This window comes from Poecile atricapillus, chromosome 2, assembly GCF_030490865.1.
Source record: "Poecile atricapillus isolate bPoeAtr1 chromosome 2, bPoeAtr1.hap1, whole genome shotgun sequence".
In the NCBI taxonomy this organism is placed as follows: domain Eukaryota; kingdom Metazoa; phylum Chordata; class Aves; order Passeriformes; family Paridae; genus Poecile; species Poecile atricapillus.
Window position 1 is genome coordinate 79,516,101 of NC_081250.1, and position 24,836 is coordinate 79,540,936.

A 24,836-nucleotide genomic window follows, 5' to 3' on the forward strand; every position below is an offset into this window, starting at 1 on the left:
AGGTCTGGGAGAAACCTGATAGTGATGCTACATGATCAGCAGCAGAACAGTATTTGTCCAAGAATTATGAGGTGAAGTGCTATTAGTGGGTCAACCCGGAAACTAGTTGCACCCCTTGAATAGCATACTTTCATCCCCAGTTTCCTTGTAAAGCTTCCAGCTAGTTGCTAGTCATTGACAGTGTTTAAAATTGTGGTCTCTGCCTAGGAGCCTTATGTGAATGACATTTGTTTAGTTTAAATGGAGTCAAGATTACCATGCCTGCTGTATTTCCTGCCTCTAATGTCTATGAGCAGATGACAGACAGTGTTAACATCCTATGGTATCACAAAAAATACATCAAGAAAATAAGCTCTTCCTATCTGAGACCTGAAATTTCAATCTATTTGGATTCTATTACCTTCTGAGGCAAGTCATTTTTCATATCCATTTCAGCATTAGTCCTGTACATTTTGTAACTCAGTTTCCCACTGATTAGATAAATATTTAATGTTCTATTATATGTCTTTATTTAGTGCTAGACTAAGATCATCCACACAACTTCTTAAGCTTCCAACTTTGATGCAGAAGCATGAATACTACTGCTTTTGTTCTTGTCTTTGTCCTGGTTCTGTCCAGGACAGGGTTAATATTTGCAGTAACCAGGAGGGGTATGGACCCTGAAGGCCCTGAAGTTATCTATACCATGTCACATCACGTGCGGGGGTCAGGGGAAAGGGTTCCTTAGGTTGGGAAATGTGGTAAAGCAGTCGGGTATTCATGATTCTCATGTGGTGAGCGCTCGCATGTAATCATTCAACTCTTGCACACACTGTTATTAACATTGTAGCTATTACTGTTCATTCTAATTTCATGGTTGTTTCTAGTAAATTGTTCCAATCTCAAACCATGATCTTCACTTTTTGTTCCTCCAATTCTCCTCTCCAGCCTGGTGCAAAAAGGGGTCAGGGGAAGTGATTGAGTGGCAAGACATTTGGAGTGTTTGACTAAATTGTGGACTACCATTCCTAAACCATGACAGCATTCCTTATGAAAAGCACCCAACCATTCCTAATTCTTTTGCTTGAGTCTCCTTTCATAACTTAACTATTGCTATTTATATCAAACATGAGAAACATAGTTCTATCTTTGAGTTAAAATCCATTCCTTCCTAATAGATGCTCTTTAATCCACTGCAGTTGGATAAATCCAGCCTTGATTTCTGATGAATCCAAGTTCTTGCTCCTTGCACTTTTTGAGCCAGACACTAAGATTCTTCAACTTCTTAGGAACATTTCACTGACATAGCTGTGTTTACTGTCATCTTTCTTCCAAATTATCTGAAATTGCTTTCAGATTCTTTCTCTTGCTCTTCTGTGTCAGCAGTATCCATGCAAACTCTGATTGCTGGCCTTTCTCTCTAGGGTGGATCTGGACTCCCTAAGAGATCAGGCTTTTCTGCAATCAACAGACAAATCAGTATACAGTATTCTCTGGGAGGGGAGGTTGACGGTTACATTGAAATAGCATCTTCTGCCACTGAAGTACTGCTTTAAAGCTTGGGTTTGTGGTTCCAAACAGATTTGCTCAGTGCCAGAGGTTAAATGGCCATATTTTATTCAGGAAAGAAACACTGACGTCTTCCCTTTGTTTCAGTTTGGTGTCTTCCCAGAAAACAAGACTGCTGTCTAGGCTTTCATTCTGCTATGTGATGTTCCTAAAGATCTCTGTAAAGCTCTGCTGCCTTTCTCAGCACAGAGAATTGTTTGATTTTTGAGAATAATCTGCTCAAGGGTGTTCTTAAATTTAGTGAGTGAACCTCTTTGGCTACTCTGCTTTTAAGAGATAAAAGGTTCTCTGATGCTATAAGTTGTCTGTATTATGCATAAATGTATACTATCTTTTCAGAAAGGTGCTAGCTATAAAATTCATCCCCATTTTATTTTCCTGGAGTTCTTTCTCCATTTCTGCTTTCAGAGTAGAGAAAACAGAGGGGTTTTGAAGTCAATTTTGTGTCTAGATGAGTTTGTGTACTGCAATAGAGTGAATAAAGATCTACAAGCTAGATATAATTTAGTTTTATCACAAAATGTACACTAGCATACTATATTATATATACACACTAATTATTTTCTAATTGAAATTAGAAATCTAATTACATAGATGGTTTGTGCACTTCCATTTGTAGTACATTCATTTGGACTGATTAATGTATATATAGGATGCATTGGTCAAATTATCTATTGTTTGTGTACATCAGATATGGCTTGCAAATAATATTCACAATTAAAATGGGGTTTTTTACTCCCTAGAAGTCCAGTTAGTTTTGTTTGAATTGCAAATATTGCTTCTCAGTTTTTCACAGTTGACACCACTATTAACTTTCTTTGGCATTAATTTGATTTTATGCCAATAAGTTAGAACTGTGAATTGAAAAAATGCATCTCCTCATTTTTAACTATAACATCTGTTATCATTTTAACTCATAGTTTGGTAAATCTGCATGCATGTATTGCCATAAGATATAAAAGAATTCTTAGATATTTTCATAGGCCAAATGAAGTTCCCAGAAAGGCAAGATATTTTTTCCTTTTCTATCTCATCTCTCCATGCTTTGTTTTTCATTTTTTGAAGGTCCTAAATGTTATCTATCATTATCCAATGGATATATTTAGTTCTAGCTTGTTCACAGCAGTCAGTAGAGCACTCATAATATTGTAGCATCTCACTCACCCTGGAGAGGAATGATGGGTTGCCTGGCAGCAATTCTCATTCAAGATGATATCAGGCCCATCCTAGCCTCCTTGTCAAGGTCAATTCTCAATAAATAAACCCTCAACAAAGGGTAGAATCAGTCTGCAGAAAAATACTTTCCTGCACAGGATGCAAATCAATGCTAAATTACATAAACATGTAATTAAAATATACTGGAGAGAATTTGCAGAAGGCAAAATTCTAGAAGGCAAACAACGGAAAAACGATACCTATTATGATGAGTTCACTTTATAACATGATTTATTAGCTCTGAAGGAAGACTGTCTTGCAACTAGAGAAAACAATTCCTATCTACAGTAGAAAGCCTCCAACAAGATGAACACATTCAAACACCAACCTGGCTATTGCTTCCCAAAAAATTTTATTTGGAGTAAAATAAAAATATTTGTAGATTCTAGACTCCCTTAGAACAATTTAGTGAAGCTTTATGGTGTGAAGTAATAAAAAGACAGATAAATCTGATATCTTGCTCTACTGTAAAATTTCTGATGAAAGAAGAAATAAAATAAACTTAGAAAAGGTATATTGTTCTTTTCACATGAAAAAACTCTTAGGAAATAACCACCAAATTTTTCTTTTTACTAGAAAAATAGTCTCCAGTAAAATTTGACAGTATATATGAATGCAACCTTATGTCTGGCTAAGGCTTTATACTCCACCATTGGAAATAGCTTCACTAGATGTTGCTTTTCTTCCTAAATTTCTATCACTGTGTTCACAGAGCTGATTTATCTTGACATTGCTGAACTCTAGTTGAAGAGTCAACACACCTGCTGGTTTTCCTGGCAATATCTCTACTATACATTCTAATCAAGTCTGGAATGTCCCCCAGAAGTCAAACTGAAACTTTTTTCCTAAATGCCATATAGATTTCTACATTATAAAACTCATGAATCAAACCCAAATATCAGCTATCAGTCTCAATTTACTGGCTGAGAGGTGATGAGGAACAAATAAAATTCCTCTTGACTGTAAGTGATCCTATCAGCCTACCACTTCTCTTCCAGTACAAAATCAAACAGAATATTGACAAAACACAATATAGGTGAACTCATTTGAGTTTGTGATTAAAAGAGTAGGACTACACACACCACTAGCTAGAGATGACAGAGACTGATGCAAAGTGTAACCACTCCATTTCAATGCAAAGTCCGATGGGCAGTCATTTTTCTTTCATTGTTAATATTAATAGAAAAATCTCTGCTTTATTGCAGGACATGAATATTTTAGCTGCATAAGAAATTTTTTTGTTTGAGCTACACCTGAAGCTGAACAAGATTAACCCAGGAAGGTACAGATACTTATCCAAAAATAAATACAGATTAAGAGGGGTTTGGGGCCCTTGGTTTAGTTAACAGTCAAAGATATTCCCCACAGAGATAAAGCAATTGGATAAACACCAGCCCATGAGAAATGAAGGGATAACCTCCAAAATATAATTTTCATTAGATTTCATTTCTTTTTACAATTGCAGCTTCACAGGTGTGAATACATGTCTGACTTGTAGATAATGTACAAGCTCGCTATTAAATAAAGATGAAACTCATTGATTATTTAATTTTTTGCCCTTTCATAAGTACACAAAGACATCTTGTAATGAAAAATAGAGTTGCCATTCTTGCTTTCACAGTGGAGAAAAGCATACAATCTTTATTTTATTATCATTTTAATCTAGCTAGCAGCTGCTCACTGCTGAAGTGAAATGAGAGGAAACTTACATAAAAACAAATCATTGGTCAAGCCTGGTAGCAAAAAGCTAAGTTCTTAGCTTTTTCACTTTTTGTAGCATAGCTGTAACCTTTTTCCTATTCCTTGCCATTTTTCCCATTAAAGCTCAGCTGAGTGTATCTGGGGGTGGTGTTTTGTTCTGGGCTTTTTGTTGGTTTGCAATGGTTTATCATCCTCTTAAGTATAATCATCCATCTTATAAATACATATTGTGATATTGGCTTTTCGCAAGTATTAAGATGACTGTTATATGTATAATGTTAGAGTAGCTTTTGCTATGTCTTTTTCTTTTTTCTCCTGCTAGTAGCTAAAATATTAGGTGTAGGTCAAGAAGAATTTTGGATGTTAGGGTTAGGTCCTTCCTGAACAAAGCAAGATAACCTCCAGGGAACAGATGATGGGGCCCAGGCTGCTATCAGCACTAATCGCCTGTAGAAGAAAGAACCTCAGCCCAAATAAAAAGATGATAAAAGGGAAATTAAACCTGAAAAGTACATGCTCTAAAAAGGTGGATCCAAGGAGTGGCCATGCAAAACAGTTCCTGGAAAGGTTTGAATATGCATGAATCCATGTGGCAGTAATGTTATATAAAGGGTGTTCCCAGGACACCAGGTGTGCTCTTGGCAAAGAGCCAAGCACCCGGCTGTTTTAACCCTTTTCTTTATTATCTTTGTCTCCTATTGCCTTTTTGTTTATATTAAACCTTTTAAAATTTATCAGGTGAGTGAACCTCGTTTTTCACAATCCAGAAGTATCTCTTGACAATAACATACACATACCCCTTGTTTTTATACCTTTAATCAATCTTTTAGGTACTTGTTCATAAATGTGCAAATTACTATGGCCAATGTTCAAACATATATTTCAAAAACTGAAGGTTTAGTGGTTTTCATTCTAAATGCTTTGCAGTTCTTGAACTATCTGATGTGGGAAATTTCCTGTCTGAATTTGCTACTGTCGTAGCTCAATTGTTTTTTGAAAATTAGCTTTGCTATCCTGTATAACAAAACACCCATTTGTTGTTGTTGTTGTTGGTTTTTGTTTTTTTTTTCCTGGAAATACTTATTTTTAAAGATAAATAGGAATTATTCTTCTGTTGCAGAAGAGTTCTTAAGGTTATCAAGAGTCTATTAATTATTGTTCCTTTTCCAATTTAATCTTCACTGAAAGTTTTTTGAAGAGATAGTGCTTTTTTATTTACAGACATTAATTCTACATAAAACATGTTGTAATTGTTTCTTTGGAGATAATACTTACTAGAAGAAGGGTATTTTTCCTGGATGGAAGTTGAAATACTGTGACTATATTATGCATAATTACTTCATAGATTATATGAGTTTACTGTCAACCCTTTTAATACTGTACTAATATCATAGAAATGCTTTTTTTTTTTTTTTACCTGAAACTTCTGGTGGATGTGGAGAACACAGTTTTTCTTTAATTATTTTTGAGTTGAATCCTTCTATCTTATATATCTATATATCTATATACTTAGTATCTGAAATTGTCCATGCATCAATTTCTTCTCAATCAATTTTCTCATTGTGATAGTTGATGTTATAAATCTGTAGGTTAAGACTTACTTTAAAATATAATAACATGGCGATCACCTAAAACTCTCGTCAATATTGTGACCTAACTCTGTAGGCAGCTGAGCCCCACATAGCTGCTCAAAACTCAAAACACAGCATCATACAAGGTACTATTAGGAAAATTAACAACATCGCATTCAAACATAGTAAAAACTGGTTTTGGTGTTCTTATAACATAGGAGAAAAGCTGTCAGAGAAGTTAGCTAGAGCACCTGCTCCAGAGGTACATGGTGGTGTGAAAAGGATGCTGGGGCAGGTTCAAATGCAAAAAAATTTAATACAGCAGTTTGCAGCTGATGGCAAACAGCCATTCTGTTGGTGATGAAAAGACGCTGCTTTGGGTCATAAAGAAAAAATAACAAAGGAAAGAGAGAGGGGGGGAGAGAGAGAGCAGAGAAAGAGGAAAGGGAAAATTCTTCCTAGTGGACAATTCTTAAAGAAAGCACAGGAATTCCTAGACAAACACCATCCATGTGTTTTCTCTGATGCAACTATATACTTTACTTTTAGCAACTACACGGTTTCCATCAGAAATTGCTCAACCTCCAAGCTAACTGCTCCTGCTCGTGATGCCTCAGTTGGTGCCAACATAGGGCAGGTGCTGCACACTGCCCGGCTGCTGACCTATCTGGATGCACATTATTGTCTCCAGCAGCATAACCAGGGCTTATCTTGGGCAGCAGGTAGAACAATGGTAAAGAAGGGTCTTTCTTACACTAATGGCAACTGCTTCCGAAAAGTAACTAAAGTAGCAACACCACAGCTTGCGGGAGCAAGGCCTTGGGAATAACAGCAGCAAAACAACAACATGAGAAAAATTTGGGGAAAACACTGTCACAGCAGATCACATGAAGAGCTACAGAGCTCGCAGGCTGTAGAGTGGGAAAATTGAAGGTCCTTAGCAATATAAAAAGTTTAAGACACCTAAGGAGTGGTGAGAAACCAGTCTGCTACAACCTGAAGAATGAAACTCTTTCTTAGGTGGAAGGGAGGGTGAGAAAGAAACGAGAGGTGAGATCTCATGCTGATCTACAGTGTAAATGATGGACCTTTATTTTGAGATTTTTTTTCCCGTACCTAGTAGAAAAATGTGGGATCGTTTAGAAGCGCTGTATATTTTAAACACAAAATAATAGAATTATAAATGCCTACGTATTTTGTACAAAGGCTGAGGATCATTTTGTGGAGAAAAATATGAAATACTTATTTTGAAATGTGGAGACATTTTTATAGAGATTTTGACATGAAATTGCATCTGTTTAGAGTGTTGCAGGCAATTATGATTCATTCAGCTAATATTGTCTTTCTTCTTTGAGGACAGTAACTTCAATAATCTTCCAAGCAGAAAGTAAAACAATGTGTTATAATAACCTATGTAGTTAAAAAGAGAAAATAAGATATAAACTATATGAACTGATGACACCTGGAATAAATGCAGTTTATATTTACTGTTTATATTTAATATTATAAAATAAATATTGTATTTTTGATACATGATAAATAATTTTTCTTATTATAACACAAGTAATACATTTTCTGTTGAAAAATAATAGAAATTTTTTTCTATCCCATTTATGGATAAGATTAATCTTACAAAATATTATGAATCTAACTTTTTTGTTCAGGCATATTCTAGGCTTTACAGAGAGTGTTACTCAGACCTCAAGAGATTTTCTGGAATGAGGAATTTTTAGTTCATTTTGGTTTCTTGATTAATTAAAATATTACTTTCTGTAGCTGGTACCAATGAGCTATTTTACTGAGAAGTCATGTTATTTGCTTTTACTTATATTGTCAGACTGCAAAATCTTTAACCTGATTGGTAGGTCTTCTGAAGATATGTGCATAACATCCTGTGGTCACTGCCTCTCAGTCATCAAAACGAGAAATTTTATGACTAAGTAAATGAAGACGGTTACCTCAAAAAACTGTTGCTCTTTGAAATACATTGTCTGTATTCGTGACATAGGGGAATCATTGATTTTACACTGTAAGACAAAAACAACACCCAGACACAATCAGACACAATCCTGTGGTTTTTTGAGTGGCAGCTGGGAGACCACTCAGAAGGTTGTCACAATGTGTTGGAACAAATATATATAAGCAAAGTTCCTTTAAAGTATGAGGAGCCAAAGTTCAAATAAAAGGTTACACTGAGCATGGGTTTTTGAGGCATGTACCTCCATATGGAAAGAGGAAGAAGGACTCTAGTTTCAGCAGTCAGTGCCTGAGGACACTGTTGCTATGCTCATAGTGGTTTAACTAGGATTTAACTCCTAGTTCTAGCAGGTGACACTCTCTTCCTCATCCTTTATAATGATGAAAAAAAGTTGTCTTCTTGTCTACCTTGTCTTCTGTGATCCCACATGAAGCAGAAGCAGCGTGGATATGCGAAGGAGAGGTACATTCTTTTTCCAGCTCCTTTAGGCAGTAAGACTAACAATTGTCAGTTGCCACAGATAGCAAAGCACGTCATGGTAGAGACTGCAGACACATTCCAAGACTTGTACAATCACAGAGTAGCTTAAGCTTGGAAGGGATCTCAGGAGGTCATCCTGTCTTAGCTCTAACTCAAAACAGAGTCAGTTATGAGGTCAGGCCTAGTTGCTCAGAAATTTATCCAGTCATGTCTTTAAACCTCCTGGAGACTTCACCACTGCTCTGTGCATGCAAGTTTGAGAGTTTACCTGTTATCACAGCAGTGACAAACAAGTCTCTCACTATTTCATATATAAAAACAAATTTAAAACAGTGCCATGAGTTTATGTCAAGAACACTAACATGGCCTACATTTTCTTCTGAGTCATAACAAAATACATTCTGTTTTACTAGACCGCTTTTAAGAAGTTCTTTCTTAAAGTGAAAAAAGAAAATAAAACACACCCAAGCCCCCAAAGAAACAAACAAAAGTCCTGTATAAATTAATTCACCATATTTACTGAAAGATGCATTAATTCTTCTTAGTTTTCAGTTTGAAAAGTTAACAGTTTTTTCTTAGTTTCTAATTTTTTGAAAATAGAAAATTCCAGAGAACTACAGCCACCCCATTTGCATTTTATGTCATGTGTTATGTCTTTCAAGCTATAGTCTTAGCAGTACTCACAAATACTCAACTGATAATCATTTTTGGCTACTAGAATAATGCAGCTAGGGAAGAAAATCACTACTCTCTTTTAAAGATGTGTACTTTAATCATTTGCAACACATTATAGGTAATACTGGCTCGTAAGTATCATAAACTTCTCATGGCTAAAGCACAATAAATAGTTCCTTTGACTTCTGTAATTTAAGGAAACAACAAAAGTAAATTTTTAATCTAAAAATTTTATCTGTCTCTACTTCCTTTTCCCCAAGAAACCCTGCAACATTTGTTACTTCAGGTGATGCATTTAGTACTTAATTCATATTACTAAACTTGCACTGCAGATTTAGAAAGTTTGTACAGGCCAAACTACATGATGCAATTGGCTATCACCTTTAGAGGGATACAAGGAGTCAGTGATATAACATAGATTTAATATCCTATTACTATTAATTAGATTTGCTTCACTTGCTTAATTTTCTTTTGAATCCTTTTCCTATAACTTGTCTTGCCCTTGTGTCCTGGGGTGATTTTATGATGCTTGTATCCCCAGTTGTCTGTTCTGTTTATGTTACATGTTAAGTTCTGCACCTTTAAGACTGGCTCGGAGAGCAAGGGGAGGAAAGAAGAAGCCGCAGTTTGTGTTCAGAAAGAGCCCTCACTGCCCCACATCCTGCTCCTGGACTGTGTTGTCTGCAGCATGGACAAACAGCAGGACAGAGCTCTCCTTTGCTTTTAGCTCGTTTAGCTAGCTGAGGCAGAGAAGTTCCCCGGACTGTGGATTTTCCCTTTTTTTTCCTTGGATCTGTTCAAACCTTCTCTGGACTGAAAACCCAGACAAACCCCAGGAGCTCACGCCTGTGGCCCATCGGAGCCTGGGCCTCGGCACTTTCCAGCACTGGAGGGACTGATAAAAGACTGAGTGAGCCGAGGTGCACCCCATGAAAAGGTCTTATCTGGATTTGCCATCTCTTCAGAACAGCGAGAGGTTTTATTTTTTAATATTATTCATCCTTTTTATTTGTGTGGATACTTTGCTTGTTAAATAAACAGTTTTTTCCAGTTTTCCCCAAAGAAATCTTTTCCTGAATCAGTTGGGGGAGAGGCCATTTTAATTTGATTTATGGACAGACCCCATTTGTTGATTTTGTCCCAAATTTGCCGTAAACCAGGACACCTTGATAGACATAGGTGTCTAGAGACAAAATATGGTCATTGCCAGATATAGTCCTGCTTTCATCAAGTGAAAGTTCTTTAAATGTTTTACAGCTCATTCTTCCCCTCCTCTGCTATACTACAGGCTGTCGTATTAAATGATACACTAAGGGCAATACATGTTTAGATATACCATGTAATGCATCAGCTTAGTATTTCCTTTGCCATCACATTCTGCTTATCTAGGACTGTAGAGGCAGGCACTTTATTTTCATCTGCAAGTCTATGACCTCTCCACCAATTATCTCAGGCTCAAGATCAGCCAGAAAGGAGGAGGAACAGCATGAGACAATGGCTCAGTGCTAAAGAGAAGCCTAAACATCTCCCAAAAAACAATGTGCCTCATCTTTACCAGGCAGGGGGTCAGTATCATCAGCAAAGGATGAATGGTTACTTACTGCAGGATAACCAGGGTTTCAGAAGTATCCAAAGCTTTTCTGTTACTCCAGAAACTTACCACTTTTTAACAGCTGTCACAATAAGCCTAATGACTGCAGGGAATGTGTCACAGATCCCATCTCTGAGGCAGCAATGTACATATCATATCTCACATTTTATATATAGATTGAAAGAGATGCAAATTCACTTCTGTATTTTTTGCACTGCTATTATTCACTGATGTCAGTATTAAAAATAGGAAAAAAGGAGACACAGTTTCAATGATTGTGATTTGAGAGACAAGATGTACAAGGTTAATGAATTACAGAGATTCAAAACCCAAATTAAACTTTACATGTAAAATAGATAGATTGAATGTTCCATGAAGAAGACAAAATACAAATAATAGGGTTCACTTAAATCACTGAAATTCAGAGTATAAATACAATTTCATTGTACTAGTGTAAATTATAAAACAAATTTGTGTTATAATTTTTGGTACTGATGCCCATAAAGCTTGCACAAGTCTAGTGCTGGCAAACACAAATGGTAAATCAAGTGACAAACTGAAAATACTTCAGATCAACTTTCTTACACTTCTATTACATAGATATAGAAACCAGGAAAATCAGTCTTATGAAAGCTATTTTTCAGTCTGCTTCTGTGGTATATAAATACACTTTTTATAAATAACGTATAAAAAGTTCGAAGCTTACTGGTGAACAGGAACCTTTTTTTTTTCTGAGATTGGGTGGGGGTTATTTCAGGGTGTTTCTTAGTACTGATCTTGGGTTTTTAAAGTTTGGAACATGGGAAACTTCAGCAGTATCTTCTGTATTTATGTAAATGAGGCTGTGCTTTCTGGGTTGCCTTTTGCCTGTAGTTGTTCATACCTTACTGTTGTGGTTTTGGCTGCAGTAGAGTTATTTTTCTTCATAGAATCATAGAATGGTTTTGGTTGAAAGCAAGCTTAAAGATCACCTAGTTTCAATCCCTTTGCCATGGGCAGGGATGCGTTTCAATAGACGAGGCTGCTCAAAGCCCCAACCAACTTTCTGTTGAACATTGCTAGGGATAGGACGTCCACAGCTTCTCTGGGAAACCTTGTCCAGTACCTCATATTCTTCAAAAATATTTTAATAATGTTTGTCATTAAATTCTTCCCATTTTATGAAAAGTTTCAAAATACATCAAATTTTTCACCTTATGGACTCTTGTATGTCTTTTACTTATTTTACTATTTTGACTTTCCCTTTGAATCTATTATTATGTGTTCATGGTAGCTGTTTGTCTGAATTCAAACTAAGTATTTGAAAACTTCTCTCACATTCTATTGTCTTTCCACAATAAAATGGCTAGCTAACACATGGTAGATGTGGAAAAGAAAGTCAAAGATAAGTAACTTACTAGCTTCTTCAGCATATTCTTTTCTTTAGGAAAACATCTTTCTTCTGTTATAATTAAATGAGGGCATATTTGAACAATGAAATGGTATTTTTGCTTGCAGACTGAGGGGATAAGAAAGACATTGCATCTTTAAGCTCAGTAAACCCTATAAGCTCATAACCCTAAATGATTATTTTTCACTGATTTGGCTGTTTCTTGATCACCATGAAGCAGGCAGTGGCCGTTGCAGGAAGCAATGAGATTTAAAGAAGCTCTTTTCTTCCTCATGGAGAAAATAAGTTATCTGTGTACAGTTGGGGCATGTTAAGGATTGTGATGACCTGTTCCCTTTAGCAGAGTACTCACTGGTTCAAGTTTAAAGCTTGGGGATAGTCATAACTGAGTTTGTTACTGAGAAAAATAAAAGTACCACATACCAAGGACTTGATACAAAGTCTTGATGTGCATTTGATTTCCAATTTCCTCAAATAAGCTTTTGATTGCACTCAAAGTGCTCTGATTGGAATTTTCAAGTCAGTTAAAAGAAAAGAATAGGTAATCCAGGTAATTCTGTGTTTGTAAGGAGGTGGGAGATGAATTTAGTTAGCTTCCCTTCCCACCTTGTGTATAGATTAAATATTGGAATACTGGAATTTTCAAATACTTTGTGGCAAACATGCTGGAATTGAGAATGAAAAGTAGAAATAAATGAAGGAATGGAAGAATCCTGAATGCCAATAGTCATGTTTGTATGATGAATGATGGTTAGTCACATATGAAGAGCAGTTAATGGAACTACTCTTAAATCATTAAGAGTCATATAAATCTCTCTTTAGTGGAAAGGAGGTGCTGAAATTTAGATCAAAATTTAACTGCAGCTTTGCTATTTAAAAAAAGGGCAAAAAGCTCATTTTGCTGCATAACTGGAGCTACTAAACCACTGTAGATGGGACTATATGTATCCATTAATATAAAATAACCTGTGCCCTATAAAAATCAGAAAGGTCTGATGCTTGAGCGTGGGTCAAACAAATTGGTTATATTAAAGATGTTTAATCTGGTAATTTTGAGTTTGAACAGAATATTAATACTTGTTTAATTCACCTTCATGTTTAGAGTGAAAACAACTGCAAGGAATGAAATATTGCTTAAAATATTCAGGGCAGCAACATATGCCTCAAGAGATAAGAGTTTCACTGTTAGTTTAATTAGGAGAAAAAAAGCACAAGCTTCAAGTATTATTTACAGGTTCTTGACATATTCACTAATGAATCATAGGATGCTGTAAAGGTTATTCTGCCTATTACAAAAGAAGAGCACAGTAATTGTTTCTTAACCAACTTATTTCTTCACACTTATAGTCTATTCATAGTAGAACAATGTGCTTGAAATTGAAACAAAAATTCTTTGTTTTCACTGTGTCAGCAATCTGGTAAGATACCTTCATATGTGAGATAGAGTACAGTGGGATATTTTTATGTACATTGTTGTACATTAAGGAGTTGAGCATACTACAGAGTTTTCACTACTCTGTATTTTCCAGGATACTTAATTTGTTTTTTGGAATATCAGAAATGTTGGGTGTCGTTCTAATTGGGAACGGCGGAAAGAACGACACGGACTCTCAGGGGAGTCAGAACAGGAGAGAATCTCTAGTTTATTGTTACAGCCATGTTATATAGACTAGTTCGTGAAGAGTACAGAAAGGAAACTCTTATTGGTTAGTAAAGTACTACATCACCATCATTGGTCAGTGGGGTTTACCACCCCCTGACCTTCTCCTGTAAGGAAAACACAGGAATCAGAAAACAGCACCTGCAGGCTGTTTTGTGTCTTTGAGGATTGTTTTGAATCCTCCCATGAATTTCCCAGGCTAGCTTCTCAGGCAGGCCTGTCAGGCCATGGGCCTATAGCCTGCTTCAAAGCTAGCATCCACAACTCACCTTTTCGGTTTAGGAAAAAAAAATAAAAAATGTACAGTGTTTGTAACATCCTGCTGGGCCCTTGCAGGAGGGAGAACAAACACGGCACAAGTGGTTTTTTTTTTACTAGATATTGGAATGGATACTAATTTGGAATTTTGGTTTATGATTTTGATGTTTAAAGATTGTTTTCCTTGCAAGGATTTGATGGTTGAGTCAAATATTTCTAATTCAGTGAACTAATACAAAACATTGTTAGTCTGTTCAAACTGACAGTCTAACTTGTCAATATAGTAGTTTAAAAGAACACTAAAGTGGTATAAGGTGAGCAAATTTGGGTCTCGCAGGGACCGCAGGACTTTGGTGCGGTTCACCCCCTGCAAGGCGGGGGGGGGAACGCGTGCTGGCCGGGGCACTGCTCGAGCTCCGGCACCGTCTTGCGGGGCGGCTCGGGTTTGCAGGAGAAGAACCTGGCAGCACAAGGCTGGCAGAAACCGGCCCGGCGCCTGTAGCACGGTCCGCGCGCGCGCGGGCCGCACTGACGGGCGCGGGGGGGAGCGGAGTTCGCTCCCCGTCCTCCCTGCCGCTTCCCCGCTGGAGCGCGGGTGAGCACGGGGCAGCGGGGGTGTTGTGCAGGTCCCGCGGCTCCGCGCCGACCCTCGCGGCTCGCTCCGCGCGGGGCGCACACGCGCGGGGAAGCGGTGGGCGTCCGCGCGGGCTCTGCGGTCTCGCGCCGCTTCCCGCGGCACAGAAGAAAGGAGCTCAGAGGGCGCGCGCGCGCGAGCGAAAGGGGTGCCTGGGCTCTCCCCCCCCCCCCCCCCCGCCGCTTTTCGGCCGGCACTTTGGATGGGTGTGTGGGGGGGGGAATGCTCGCCACGGCTCCGGCCCCGGCTCCAGATCCGGGCTTCGGCTCGGCTTTTAGGGGGTTTTTGCAGCCGGCCGGAGCCAGGGGGCCCGGCCGGCCGCCCGGCCCGCGGCCGGTGGCGGCGGGCGGCGTCCTGAGTTAGCTTTTTCTTCCTTCTTTTCCACCTTTTTTCTGGTTTTTTTCTCGCCGCTGCTGCTGCCGCGGTGGGGACTCGGGGCACCGGCGGAGGCTCCACGGCGGCCGCTGGCAGCAGTGCTCGCAGCGGGGGCTCCACGGAGGGCGCAGGCGGAGGCGGCTCTCGCGGCGCTGGCGATGGCGGCGCTTGCGGGTGCGGTAAAGGCAGAGCCGAGCGATTTTCGCTCTTCTGTTGTTTTCCTGCTGGTAAAACTTGCACGCCGAGCTCTGCGGACAGCGGGCGCTTAAATTTTTCTGGAGAGGAAGATCTCCGGCTCACAGACTGCTCTTGCCCGCTGCTAAAGTTCTTTAAGGGTCTGGGCAGAGCTGAAGGACTGCTACACAGTTCGGTTTCACTGTTTTTAGGTTGGCACTGTTCCAGTGCCTTAAAAATCACTCCCCAAGTTGCTGCTAAGCTGCACGCACTGGTATCTCCCGCAGCTAGCTTAGTCCACAGGTGGTCTCCCACTGACCACCAAATCTCAAGGTTAAACACATCATTCACAGTCACAGCAAACTCCTGCGCTTTCACCCAGTGGCACAAAGCGCGTATATCTTCTTCAGGAATACAGAGTCCCATGCTCAGCAAGGCGTCTTGCCATGCAAAGCTGACAAGTTGCTCATCAGCTAAATCACAGTTCTCCATTATGAAAAAATTTTTTATCTTGGCGGCTCCGCGAATGCAATTATGCAAACGCTATGGGCTTGGACCCGGGATTTCAAGCTCTGCTTCACCAAGATAGGCCGTTCCAAGCCCGCTCTCCGGCAGGCTCCACTATCCCGTTGGTTAAAAACCAGCTTCCTCTTGGAAAGCCCGGGAGAATTCCACTTTCCCCTCTAGGGGGAAGGGCCGGTGTTTTTCCCGCTCGCTGCTTACCCTCAGGGGATTAGCAGATGTCTTCACGTTCGTTGCTTTCTGACCTCGGGGGTCGGCTGCATATCACGTCGGGTTATCAGACCTCGGAGGGTCGGTCCATCATCACGCGGGGTCACCAGATGTCGTTCTAATTGGGAACGGCGGAAAGAACGACACGAACTCTCAGGGGAGTCAGAACAGGAGAGAATCTCTAGTTTATTGTTACAGTCATGTTATATAGACTAGTTCGTGAAGAGTACAGAAAGGAAACTCTTATTGGTTAGTAAAGTACTACATCACCATCATTGGTCAGTGGGGTTTACCACCCCCTGACCTTCTCCTGTAAGGAAAACACAGGAATCAGAAAACAGCACCTGCAGGCTGTTTTGTGTCTTTGAGGATTGTTTTGAATCCTCCCATGAATTTCCCAGGCTAGCTTCTCAGGCAGGCCTGTCAGGCCATGGGCCTACAGCCTGCTTCAAAGCTAGCATCCACAGTTGGGTGCCATTGTCAGCATACCAGACAACAATGAATTTTCAAAATAAACTGCATTCTTTTCTTTAGCATAGATTGATCTTTATTTTTTCTGTCTGCATACTTATCAACTGGATTGGTAATTTTTGTTTCTATTTATTTTTTAATTCTTTCTAACATAGACACAGACGCTATTTCTTGAGAAATTACCTGTTACATTAGACAATCTCTCAGCTAAAATAAATCAAGAAAGAATCCTTCTTTTTTAAATAAGTGACTTTATGGTTGATGGAGATGATAGTGCATCCTACCTCACATATAAGGAGTGCTAGACAATGTGTAGCAGCATCCACTATTAGCATTATGCCAGATTTTCAAGTAACAGCTCTAAGTACAGCATGTCTTACATACTAATGTGTTACTCATCTGTCTTCTAAAGAACAGACATCAGCTTACTTCAGCTGTCGCTAACTACAGAAAGACAGATTATGAAATACAGTATTTATAGTTCTTGGGTTTGAGTGCAATCTAGGTTAGAGAGCCAATATTGGAGAGTTACTGATTTTTACCTGTGAGAAAAGAACCTATATGCACCAGAAAATCAAAGAATCAATATTTTTATTGTTTGAAACCTCCATGTTATTTCTTCCTTATAAAATGAAAGAGCTAATTTTATATTAAAACATTGCTGCAATCATGTTTTATTAATAATTTATTATTATTTATTATTTTATTATATTATGTAGAAAAATTAAATGTGAAATCTTGCCTCTCTTCACATCACTAGTATTTGAAGGTTAAGATTTTGTCTGAAAACCCCCTGACTTCCCATACTTGGCATTGAAGGAAGAAATAGCAATCTATTATAGCTGTAATAGCTAGTCTGAACTATATACATTCAGGGGAAAGGTAGAATATCTAACATCCCAAGCTTTCTTCAAGGGTGACGGTGAACAGCAAATTAGATACAGCTAGTGGTAAAGCATGATTGCAAGAAGGCTATGACTTGCCCTGCTGAGGAGTTAGATACATTTCCATGTCTGCTTTAGTTTCCCTGCATTTTGTGCAGAGATCCAGATTTATCAGTCTCCGGCAGTCAGACAGGGTATAGAAAAAAACCTAAATTTTGGGAATTGGGGAAATTACATTTCCCCCAACAGCAGGTGGTTCCCCTCTAATGAGAGTTTTTGAGGACCTTAAATGGGCTCATTTAATTTCTGGTTATGTTTTAAAAGCTGTTTTGGAGGAGACTGTCTTTAACTCAGACACTGATTCCAGTGCATTTATGTCAGGTTATGCCCTGAAAGATTCAGTTACAAAACAGGTGGATTTTGTTCTCTCCACCTGTCATACAGTCTCTCCCACCAGCTGTAAATTTGTCCACATTAGGAACTTAACCACATCTACAAGTCCCTTTCTTTCTTTAATTGGAGGCAGGGCAGTGAAGAATTACCACAAGCCAGAAAGAGAAACAAGAGGAGAAAAAAAAAAAACAAACCAAAGCAAAATAACAGTCTGTTGTGGTTTTAAACTAGTAACAAAAAAACTACTTATTTCTTGCTAGAGATATGGATTAAAATAAGAGCAAAACAGGCTTAAAACTTAAAAGGAATAAAGACAGTTTATTAACAAACTACTAGAATAAGAATACCAAAATAAACTTTCAGAGAACTCTTTTACTTTTCACTACTTGATCATTTCTTTGTACACATAACAACATAGAGACAAAAAAATTTAGAATCTTGGTGGTCAAAAACAGTTTCAATTTCTAGAGTCTTTTCATCAGTCTCTGCAGAGAAACAGAAGTCTCTTTCTGCTAATCCATGGAGTTTCTAGAGTCTACTCCTCCCATTGTACACTCTTCCGGTGTGCAGGGGTCATTTTAAGTCCTGGGATGCCATTTTTAAGGATAAGTAATTTAAAGGTAGAAATCTTCTTCATTTCTCTCTGTGAGCCCTCCTGGAAAACAGCTATCTCTCTGGCTCTTTCAAAGCTTCAAAATCTTCACTTCACTCCTAAGTTCCAGCAACTTACAGTTATCACAACTACTTTTTCTAAAGTCCACACTTTGAATACTCTATTCCTCTCATATTTTAGTCATGAATTAAAGGAGTCTTTAAACTACTGTCCATCTCCATAGCTGTAACAGAAAGACTTTTCAGCAACAAGCATCTCTTTTTCTCTCTTTCTTATTTAAACTTAACTCTTGTCTTCACTGTTTTTGGTGGTTTTATGATGTCTTACATGTTAATTGTCTCTCTCTGTCTTTTTTAAGAAAAAGGAGTAATCTGTTTGTTTATTCAGGTAGTAAAAGAATTAAAAGTTTTAAGAAAGCTGCAAAAGTTCATAGTGTCAGGTTTCAGTCTAACAGCAGACTTTGAAAACTAAACAAAAGTGTTAAGCTCGGCTTTTTCTCTCCTCCTCCCCCCCCATCCCTGCGGCCTTGTCCCGGGCCTGGGAGGGGGAGGGAAACCAACACAGAGCTTGTTACCTCTCAAACGCCGGAAACCAGAAAGAGCGAGAAAGCTCTGAGTCTACTTCTTAAGGGGGTGTTTACAAGTTGAATTCACTTTTTAATGGTCAGATCTGCTGTCAATTCTTGGGAATGGCTGATAATTGGTCAGGAAGAAAAACTCCCATCAGTCACCAGTAGCTTCAACTTCCTCTTTTTTTTACTCGGTCTTAAAGGTGAAGCTAACCCATGACACAGTCATTGTATTTCTGTTATTCAGATCTCACAGTCATTTGTTTATAAATAATTGTAATCATATCTGAGATACTTGACTTCATAACTAAATTTTGCTCCTAAACTGAAAAAAAAAGTATGGAACTCAAATTTTTTAAGATTTAAAAGCAAAACCTATGGCTATCTAAATTGAAAATGGGGGTGCGGGGTGGAGTGAGTATTTGAAACAAACAAACAAATCCAAGATTTTTCTTATGCATCTTACTGTTTCACACAGATATATTTTTTGACATCTTTGCATAGTCCTGTTGATGGCTTTCACATCTGTCTCTCTCTTCTTTTGACAAAAGATTAGAAGCAAATGCACTCTTGAGTCCCACAGTAAATGGTCAGAAAAGCAAAATAAGCCAATTATTTATAATATAAAAATATATATCCATTTTTTTATTGTCTTCTGAGCCCCAAAAGAACAAATAAGCTTACTTTGTGAACTAATATACTGTCTGAAATTTAAATTACTTGTCAGATGGGTGAAACATGCTTTGAGTTGTTCCAAAGTGTTCTTATTACAGGTATTTAAATTGAAGTCTAGGAAAAAAACTTAAATGTCAATGGCAGAGTTCTCAGAATGGTAAGAGAGATGTGGTATACTAAAAATTTTCTTATTATGTTGGTAGTTAAAACAGGGCTTGGAAATTATCTAATCAGGAGAATCTATTTGAATAAAGGATAGTCTTTATTTATCTGGTCTTATCTGCATCTAATATTAGCAGATATTGAAAATTGAAAACTAATAAAGAATTCTTCTATCAAGAGAGAACAATAGAAAAATTTGAAGAATTCTGAGAGTATTATCATAGAAATTGACCAGAAAAGCCTTTGCTTTTTAAATCAAGTTTTCAGCAACTAATTTTTAAAAATTCATTTCTTCTGGAAGAAGTCTTCTCCATTGTTGGAAACCGAGGAATAGAAACTTCTACGTATACTGAAGAGTTCAATTTGCAGCCTTGGAAAGAACTTGGATTGATGCGGTGATGAAAGTACACAGGCACTGGATAGAGAAATTATAAACTTATGTTCCAATTGGTTCAAGTAAGAATATGTCTAGAGTAAGTAAGAAATTATATTAGGTAAAATAGTTTGAAGTTTAAACTGTAATAGTGTGATTTATAGAGTAAGTTAGAAATCTAGAAACTGTAACAGAGGTGTGTGTGAATACATGACCTGTCAGCTTGTTGGTTAAAAGACAAATGCAGGGTGGCAAAATTAAGTAAAGGTGATAGGTTAATAAGTGAAAACAAACTTCATGTCAGCTGTCTATTGGACTAAAAAGTTTTTTATTGCCATGTGGAGAAGAAACTCATGGCTTCTTAAGGCTATGATTGACATATTGCTTCTAAACCTCATGCCTTGAGACTGATATCTTATCAAGCTACTTGAGCAATAAATCATCTGAAAGCAAAGGGGTCCCATACCTTGTATTTCATCTCGACACTTCATATTTCAGAGTCCAAATCAAGACAGAGAAACAATATAGAGAAAAAGCAATAAAGACGATGGCTGAAACAATATAATTATTCAGTATTGTTATAGAGGTTCACATATAAATGACCATTTCATTTTTACTCCAAATGCCCAAAATCCCCTAACATGGTACTACTTAACAATGTTCTGCACAAAACCCAGGAAAATATAACAGCACTTAGCTGTGAACATTTTTTTTTTATTGAATAGAAAAATCTACATATCTCATCTGCATGGAAGGGCTATCAAATGACCCAGGAGAAAGAGAAATGGTAGCTCAAAGTCTCATGATTTCCTGTCAAATGACATGTACTATTCTCTGTTGTAGCAAGTAACAGTTTCTGCCTCAGGGTTAATATAACCTGTTATTTTGTAAAAGTTTATTTTGTAAAAGTAATAGGTTTCTTCTACATGAAGAAACGATGCCCATTTTGCTAAAGGCTGACAGATCTTGTTTGCCTGTTTGCACCCAGATATCCAGTAGGATGAGAGCTATGGAGTTCATATTCATAAAAAACATTATTACAATTTTTTGTGGCATGGATACTTTTTTCACAATAACTATTCACTGTAGCATGGACCATCAAGACAATAACCTTTAAAAAGAAATTATACTGAAATATGAGGTAAAGCCTTAGACAGTTGGTAGTGGATAATTTCACCAGTTTTAGAGAAACAGAGGGGAATGTTTGTAAACTGAAATGCTGCTACAAAGAAAACTCTTGTTTCCAGAAAACTTTTATATTTTATTGGAATTTTCTTCAGTGACAACCATACTGCCATACCCTCATAAGGTTCAATTGTATTTGAATTTGGTGAGAATATACAATCTTGCTTTTCTTGTCTTCAAAATTATATGAAACTTTTTAGACATTGTTGTCCTTTCTGCACTTCTGTTTCTACCAGGGAAATCCATACCCTTTAACACCAGTCACACCCAAAAGGTTAGCATGCTGATGGTGGGCAAGAAGTTAGGAAGGAATGTAGCCAGGACATTTGACCCAAACTGACTAAAGGGTTAGTCCATACATTATGAAATCATGTTCAGCAACAAAAGCTAAGGGAAAGGAGGAAAAGGTGGAAAACTCCTTATTAAGGAGCTTAAACAAATACTAGTCATGGTATGCTCTACTTTCTAGAAAGTGGCTGGGCATCATGTACTGATGGGAAGGAGAGAATTAATCACATCCCCTCTTGTAGGAGGTGGAGTGGGATAACTACATAACTAAGTTGTGAATACAGTTTACAGCAGAAGGGCCTTGCATTCTGAAGACTTACAAGATTATTTTGGAAATCATTCAGCATATCATGTCGCAAAGGTACTTGCCAGCTCCATCAATAGAAACCATTTAGACATATCAGCCTGAGGCTTCACACAAGCCATCTAGGTTCTCATAATTTTGAAGACAGCACAGTACATTGAAAAGCATGGCGGCATTAATTCTGGACTCCCCCTAGGCCACAAAGAAAAAATCAATTAATTTGTGACTTTAATTTGTCCAGGTGCATGGAAAATTTGTAGATGCCGTATGTAACAATCTATGTTGGATTGCAGTTTTGCCAAGATCTGAAGTCTGAGAGTGCATTTTACAAAAGTTTGTGATACATCCCTTTCCTGTTTCAAATATTGTCATTTGTCTTCATGACACAAGAGAGATCCATCGCTTTGACTTAGAAAATGGAACTTACATTTATAACTAATATTCTTATTACACTTTACTGAAATTCTGCCACTCAATGGCAGGGCAATAGAACTAGTACTAGTAGCTTGTATGTTTGCCTAGCTTCATTCAGAGGCAAGATTCAGCTTCCTTTAGACTGGAAATCAGAATAAATTAAACAAAATTACATACATTCTGGACCTAAATTACTGCTTCTATTTAAGGGTTTGTCATTGTTTAAGTCATCTAGAAGTTAAACCAAGTAATTTTTTCCAGTGCCTTTACATAGGTAAGGCTTAAATAATTGTTTTTGGCAAGCATGTCATCACAGGAAAAAACTCATGTTGTGATAAGGGTGGATGTAAGCACTTATCTTCTGCAGACAGCTTCAGACAAAAGGAAGATAAGTAACGCTATTGTAATTGTAAAGTGACCTTTCTGCTATAAGGATATTGACAGCCATCCTCTCACTTCTGTACAGTATGTTTTCCATCATGAAAACTAGTTTTTTTAGTCTGTTGTTGGATTTTATACTTACAGTGCTTTCTCTCAAAATTTTTGTAGATTTTTTCTGGTGTCCTCAAGATAACATTTACTATATACCTGACAAAATGTCAGCAAATAGTAGTACATATTTTCTTAAAAAGACTCTTGCTTTTTTCATGTTGATATAAAACCATAATTTTGCTGAACAGAAAAATAAAAAGCTCTTTCTTTTTTGGTTTTAAGAAACATTTTTTGCATGTATATCCCTTTGGGATCCACCTGGTTAGAATGCAGAAGAGCAGACCAACTGCAAAGATTCATGTGTCAAATATGAAGGCATAAAATTAACTTTTGAATACAAGAAAATGAAGCTGGATTTGCAGCTCAATTTTCAAAAAATGCTTAAAAATTCAGGCAGCTTCAGGGTGGAAACATTTATTTAGTGATTTTTTTAAAACAAAGCTAATGTTAGTGCAAGTAAGATAACTTGCACTGTCAATAATTTTGACAGTGACAAAGCAACCAAAAGGGCTAAAGGGTTGACTTGACTTGACTAGACTTGAATTTGTAGTCAGGTAACTACAAAAGCCCTATTTCATTTTAATTGTTCAAGTATACATGAATAAATCTGAATTTCTGCCTGCTACTCACACTTTAGATTGGATCTGGTAAGGCACTGGCACTGGATGTAGTTATGGGTTAACTTTCCACCTTCTTGGTCAATACCACTGATGAAATGCAAGGATTATCCTGATTTATAGAAGCTGTACACTGTCTGAAATTTACCATCCTTCTCACAGGGAAAGGAGTTTTGACTTAACATTTTAAATCCTATACTAGGTGTTAATGAACTCCTCTTTGACAATGCCACCCTGTGGTAGTCAACTGAATTCACTTCCCCCCAGAAACAGCTCAGTAAATAATTCACAGGACTTTTCCCTCAGCTTTCACAATAAATGTGACTAGTCCGCTGTTTCCAAGCATTAGTACATTATTTGTGTGTTTGGCAACTATCTTTTAAGTCACTGTTATTTCGATTGTTCATGTAGATTTTTGTGATCATGACTTGTGAACAGATATTCCATGCATGAGAAGAAATGCTATAGTCAATGGGGTGATCATTTGCCCATAAATTTTGCCTTAGTTGTATTATTACAGCACCACTACTTGAACACTATCATTCTTATTTATTAATGTATATTTATCATTTCACATTAGGCCATTTCAATCCTTTATATTCCTTCCTATTCTCTTGTGAGTAAAGTCAATATAACAGCAAAGGTTTTCAAAGCACAGGTACCTCACTCAAAATCCATTGAATTTCAGATGAAGAACTTAGAGCAAAGGCAAGCTCTTCTACATTTGTACTTTTACTTTCATCTTTAGATACTGTTCATTTGACAGGATTCATGTTAGAATCTAATTTTAAAAACTAGTTTTAAGGAAGCACTCCAAAATGCATCTTCAGAAAAATATTCCTGAAGTTACTACAACAGCTTCTGGCCTTCCAAGTCAGCTACAGATGTGGAAGAATAATTGCCTCTTTAGAAAAATATGCCATATAAAATGGCTTACATTCTGCAGTTTATGATGAAGAAAATATCCTATGTGCAAAAATGGCACCGACAGTAAAATCAATGAAAAACTCTTTTTCCTTATTTTTTCATAAAACATTGTTATTTAGGTCTGAAAAGCCATAGAAAACCTGTTGTTTACAACAATCTCCCTTTTATAAATTCCTGCAATGGGACATTTATTGTCTTAATAACTGGTAATAATTAATAAATTCTTTACATCAAACGTGTAGTCTTAATTTTTGTACATCTGGGCTTCAAAATTCTTTATTTCTTCAATAATTTTACTACTCTTTATATATTTTCAATATTTTTGATGTGTTCTGTTCTTAAAAGACAATCAGTAATATTTGACAGTAGGCTATTAAAGAGATAAAGAGGGGAAGGTTACTGTTTTTATAAATATGATAATGTTGTGTGCCAAAAATGATGGGCCTAAGGCTTCATAAGGACCCTGTGCCAATTCACCCTCTACCCAA